Genomic DNA, 6,180 nt, shown 5'->3' with positions numbered 1-6,180 from the left:
TTGGCCTGGTAGTGGAAGAAGAAAGGGATGCTTGGTGGGGGTGTGTTTCTATATAATTTTGGTTTTGTTTGTATAGTGTATCTTATTAGAGCATCCCATTGTCCCACTTTGCTTTCAAGGTTTTTTTACACAACATGCAGAGGCACTGGAGTTGCCATGTCATCTTCATGTGTCAAGACTGTAGACAGTGTTTCGGAACCAAAGTCAAAGATACATAAAGCAAACTAAAATAATGAAAGACAGAGAGAGAGAGAGAGAGAGAGAGAGAGAGAGAGAGAGAGAGAGAGAGAGACTCGCCCTCCCCCAAATTTTTTAAGAGCTTAGTAGGATGTAAACATCTTGAAATACTTGAAATACAAGTTTTAAACTTTGGTTTCTAGTAAGTGATAATAATTCCCACTGGTGCAATTACAACAAAGGAAAATTTGAAAACCCTCTATTAAGTCACACTTCTCGGGAAGACATTCTTTCCTAAGGCAAGGAATGTCTGTGTTTCATATTACACTAACAACTTAGTCATCTTCCAGGCATAGCCAGTGGTCTACCTACACCAATGTTTCTCAACCTTCAGGGCAGATAAGAAACACTTGAAAAACCCATTAAATGTATGTATTCTGAGGTCTCATCATGTGCTTCATTCAGAAGCTCTCAGCAGAGACTGGAGCGATGGCTCAGTTACTGAAATGCTTGTTGTATGTGAATGAGGCCCTGAGTTTGGGCCCCTAGCAGCCACATTAAATGCCAGGTAAGGCAAAGTTAGCCTGTGTCCTAGTTTACGCATCTCTTGCTTCAGAAAATACCACAACCAAAAGCAATTTCATGGAAGAAAGGTCTCTTTTGACTTACAAGTTACACAGTCAGTCATTAAAGGAAGCCAAGGCAGGAACTGAATGCAAGAGCTTATAGAAGAAACCATGGTGCAATGGTACATGCTGTCTCCCTCTTCTTAGCTTGCTAAGCTACCTTTCTTAAATAGATAAGGCTCACATGCCCAGGGGCAGCATCACCTTCAGTGGGATGGACCCCCCTACATCAATTAGCAACCAAGAAAATGTCCAACAGATTTGCTCACAGGTTAGATTTGCTCACAGGTTAAATGATTGCAGTTGACTCATCAATTGAGGTTTCCTCTTTCCAGGTGGGTTAGGTGACCATCCCAGCACTAGGAAGACTGAGGCAGAAGGATCCCTTTGGCTTTCTGGTCAGCCAGTTTAGCCAAGTTAAGTATCTTCCACAGTCTGAGAAAGATTATGTCTCAAAAACTAAACTGAACAAATCAATAGTTACACCACTAAAAGTAGCACACAGAAACACACACACACACACACACACACACGCGCGCCTTGCATGACATGCGCGCGCGCACACACACACACTGCATCATAACTAAATTAAGTGAGGAAAAATTTAAATTAGAAGAGGGATTGTTAGGAGGAAATGGAAAGGGGAATGAGATAGTACAATGGGGGAAGTGAAAATCCTCATATACATGTATAAAATTGTAGGATAATGAAGAGGTTAGGAATAGCTTAGCATGCCAAGAGCACTTGCTGCTTTTCTAGAGTACCCCAGTTCAGTTCCCAGTACCCACACTGGGCTATTGACTACAACTCCAGTTTCAGAGAATTTGGTGCCCTATTTTGGCCACCCATATACACATAGAATACACTCACCTAAATGCATAAACATAAGAAATTTTTAAAATAAGAATACTTAATAAGGCAGAAAGCAATTAAGAAAGACATCCTGCTGGGTGGTGGTGACAGACACCTTTAATTCTAGCACTCAAGAGGTAGACACAGGTAGATCTCTGTGGGTTCAAGTTCAGCCTGATCTACAGAGTGAGTTCCAGGAGAGCCAGGGCTACACAGAGAAACCTTTTTTTAAAAAAAAAAAAAAAAACAAACAAACAAACAAAAGAAAGAAAGGGGAGTGGAGGGAAGGAGGAAGGAAGGAAGACATCAATGGCAACCTCTACATACAACCTCGGGCCTGCACATACATGTGCACAATAATAAACACACACACACACACACACACACACACACACACACACCTACCTCAGCTGGAAAATCTCTATTTTTAACAAGTACAGTAGGTAGTTTTATTGTAGTTAGTCAAATGATCTTGTGAAACACTGCCACACAGTGTTTTCCTTCTACCCTGCCATTACATTATTTGGAACTATTGCAGTATGAATTTTCCAAGTATCTCCCTGGAGTGCTTTCTGCATGCTCTATTTAACCTCCACTTATGTTCTCTAGCCTAACCTCATCTCATTAGCCTGATCTAGAAAGCAGCATACAGTTCTGACACTGTATTTCTCCATATTTCCACCTCTGGGATCTTCACGCATGCATTTTCTTTGGAAGCCATGAGAAATTGCATCTTTCTTCAGAGTTTAGGTTTCAGCCTCCCCTCCTTAAAGCAGTTTGGGAGCAAGAGCCATTTCAAGTAAATGCATGGGCTGTTTCTTTACTCAAACCTCCCACCTACTAAGGAGAGCATTATGAAAACCTTTGGTGCCCTTAATATTACTCTGCACGATAGACAAGAAAACAAAAGGAGGCTCTCAAACTGGTCCATTCAGCATCTTATTGACAGCTCAAGAAAAAACAGCATGCCAATGAAAAGCTGCAATTGTCTCGTCTTGAAAATTCACAATTATCTGTTGATATGAACTATACAAATTATCACTGAGATGGCTATAGTCTTCTTGACTGTTCTCTCCATTATCCTGCCAAGAAACCTTGGCATGTATTTCAAACCCCATGGAATAAACAAAGCCATTAAGATAAATCACCAAACACTTTGGTGTCAGCTACTGATGTTTGGATTCTTTCCTTCCTCCTTCCTTCCCTCCCTCTCTCTCATCTTCACCTTCCTTCTCCTCTCTTTCCTTTTTCTCCCTCCTACCCTCTCTGTTACACTACATATCCTACTCTTAACCTCATAATGAAAATCCTAGTGACTGAATCTCTCAAGTGCTATGATGACATGAATTTACTACCACAGATTTTTTTTTTACAGAATACTTGTATAATTTTTGCAATTGTTTTTAAGGAAACCCTGCTACATTTTGATTGGCAACAGTTCACATATAAACCTCTGCTTCCTTATCTTGGTGTGTGTGGCTCTTCTGGTCTTGCTAGCATCAACACATACTCTATCCCTAAGTCCCTAATAAATGTGCAATATTGGATTGACTCGCCCACCTCTCAGAAAGCTCCTTCTAGTTCTCATGTACAAGGTCTTGCTGACTCACCCAGAAAACTATCAAGTGGGTGAGGAGGCCTAACTTAACATCAGCATAGCCATGACAAGCTGCAGACTAGCAATACTAGGACTAGGCCTAACCCTGACAATGGCCCCGAGGCCAGGAGCCAATCAGTACTGAGACAAACAAGTACCAGATGTTCCAGAACGTTAAAGATAGCTTATATAGCTCGTATATAAGTTGCCAACTTCCTTACAGCCAACACCAGTCCCTGTTTGACAAGACTCCTGTTGCCCCACTCCTGCCCAGTCAGGGGTTCAACCCCCATCTAAACCTAGAATTCCCCTATCCCCTCATCCTTTACACCTTAAAAACGCTGCCATAACTAAGCTCAGGGCTCTCTGTTCTCTCCACTATGTCGGACAGATGGAGAGTCCAAGCTGGAACTTGAACAAAGGCTCTTTCCCTTTGCATACAAACTCCTCGTGGCCTCTGGGGAATGGGGCTCATGATTCTGGCATAATGGTGGGAATTTTTTGGGACAGCCTTTCCTATCAGTCAGTGCCTGGGCCCAGCCTTACATCTGCATTTCATATAATCTGTTCTGATCATGGTTTCCCCTCTCTCATCCCCTACCAAAGCCTCCCCACCCAATTCCATGTTTCTCTCTCTCTCTCTCTCTCTCTCTCTCTCTCTCTCTCTCTCTCTCTCTCTCTCTGTCAAACAAACAGATAAACAAAGAAACAAATCAGAATAAAACAAACAGGAAAAAAGCACAAGGAATGTACACACATACCATAAAAACACATAACTGGAAACCATGACATATAAGCAAAGGCTACTAACATTATGAAAAAAGAAAAATTCCTCAAACAAAGCAATATGAGACAAAAAAAAAAATCTCCAAAAGTACCACTGAGTTGGTTTTGTATTGGTTACCTACTGCTGGGCATGGGGCCTACCCTAAGTGTAATTTGTATACTGAGTGACACTCCATTCTAGAAAACAAATTTGGCCTTTTCAAAGGGTTGTCAATTGGGTATCCCATCTAGGTTAGGGGTTGGGGATCATGTCCCCTTCCATTCTCAGCCCTGGTACGCCATTTGACTTTGGCCTGTCTTTTAGTTCATATATGTGTCAGTCCTGCTGTGTCTGGAAAGCAGTTCCCTTGGTGTCTTCCATCCTGTCAGGCACATCTGGAATTAACTCTGCTTCTATTAACATTTGAGGCTGAATAAGTTTCTGTTGTGCAGAGCTACACTGTGTTTTCTGGCTGTTTAGATGCATAGCTAGACTCTACCCTCTATGTGCCAAAGTTACATCAGTACAACCAAAAATATCTCTTGACATTGCCAAATAAGTCCCTAGGGAAAAGTAAGCAAAGCCATCCAATGTGGTTCTAAAGCAATTAAGTTAGAACTTCTCTGAGTGCAGCATGATGTTCTCTAAAAAAAAAAAAAAAAAAAAAAAAAAAAAAAAACAAAAACTAAACCCTGGTGATTCCAACTTGCTGCCAAGGTTAAAAGTCACTACTTTTAAAAGACCATTGAGCTTTAACTTTCTTAACTCTAAAATGAGGGTGATGAGAATATTTGCTTCATAAATTGTTCTCAATATCTAATAAAATATGTCTGAAAATAAATGTGGTATGATATTATCTCTCTCATCTACTGTGAAACACTTATCCAGAGCTTATAAAACTGTGGTCCACAGTCTATCTATTTTTGTATAACCAGTGGGCAAGCTAATTCCATGAAAATTATGTTAAATTCAAATTTTGTATCCATATGGTATGATTTGAATATAGCTTGAATGTTACTCCAAGACTTTCTGTCTTGGAAGCTTTGTCCCCAGTGTTGTGCTATTGAGATGCAGTTGAAACTTTAAGAGGTGTGCCTAGTGAGAGGCTACAAGTATAGTCCCTCTCCATGTCCCCAAGCTTCCTGATTATGTATGAGACATGTCCTTATCATAATACACTACCATGATGTCATGCAAGGAGTGCCTCACCAGAGCCAGCTCTATGTTATTTGATCATTCAACCTCAAAAATTATAAGCTCCTGGCCCCACACAAGACAAGGCTTGCTGTCAATCATATATGGACTGGGAATGACTCATGAAACCACATCCCACATCCTGAACTTCTTGACTACTAGTGGATTCTGAAAGAGGCAGCTACTGTCTGTGGTTAAGAGCACTTGTCACTCTTGCAGAGGATAAAGGTTCAATTCCCAGCAGCTCAAATGTAGCAGCTCAAAAATATAACTCCAGTTCCAGGGGATCCAGTGTCTTCCAACTTCTGAGAGTACTGTGATGCACATGCATACATGTAAGCAAAGCATTTATACAATAAGATAAAGAAATCTAAATTTAGAAAAGAAAAAAAGACATGAAATTCATTATTGTCTTATCTGAGCCTCTCACACCCTTGTGACTAAGCTCCAGCTCCATAAGAACATGTTTCCTATTCTACTTATTACTATGGCCAAAGTGCTTAAAACATGACTTATATTCTAAATGATTATTCAAAACATTAATCAAAAGTAGGTACCATTATTAGGCCCCTCATTCAAATAAGGAGTCTAAGTCTCAAAGTGGTTAAGTGATGCTTTCACCTAGTAAATGACAAAGTACATCCAAACCCATGCAATTCAAAAACATTCCTTTGTTAGAAAGAGAATCTATAGGCAAGGGTAATAAAGAAAATGTGGTTAAATGGATTACTTACATATGTATGAAACTATGAATATATTGGCAGGTGCAGTGAACTTTCTTGATAGCATTCAAGAGAGGAAGACTACTCCCTAAGCCCCATCCCCTCCTCTTGGATGCCTTGAACAGAAACTGTGGAGAGATACTCTGTACAGGGTGCTGAGTAGGTGCTAGGACCTCTCAGCAGCTAATGGCCTCTCTCTTCCTCTTGTGTGTTTGCTGGGGTGTATGATTCAGGCCTGCTTACTCC

The sequence above is a fragment of the Phodopus roborovskii genome, unplaced genomic scaffold (assembly GCF_943737965.1).
Source record: "Phodopus roborovskii unplaced genomic scaffold, PHOROB, whole genome shotgun sequence".
Lineage (NCBI taxonomy): Eukaryota > Metazoa > Chordata > Mammalia > Rodentia > Cricetidae > Phodopus > Phodopus roborovskii.
Note: the sequence above shows the minus strand (reverse complement) of the source record.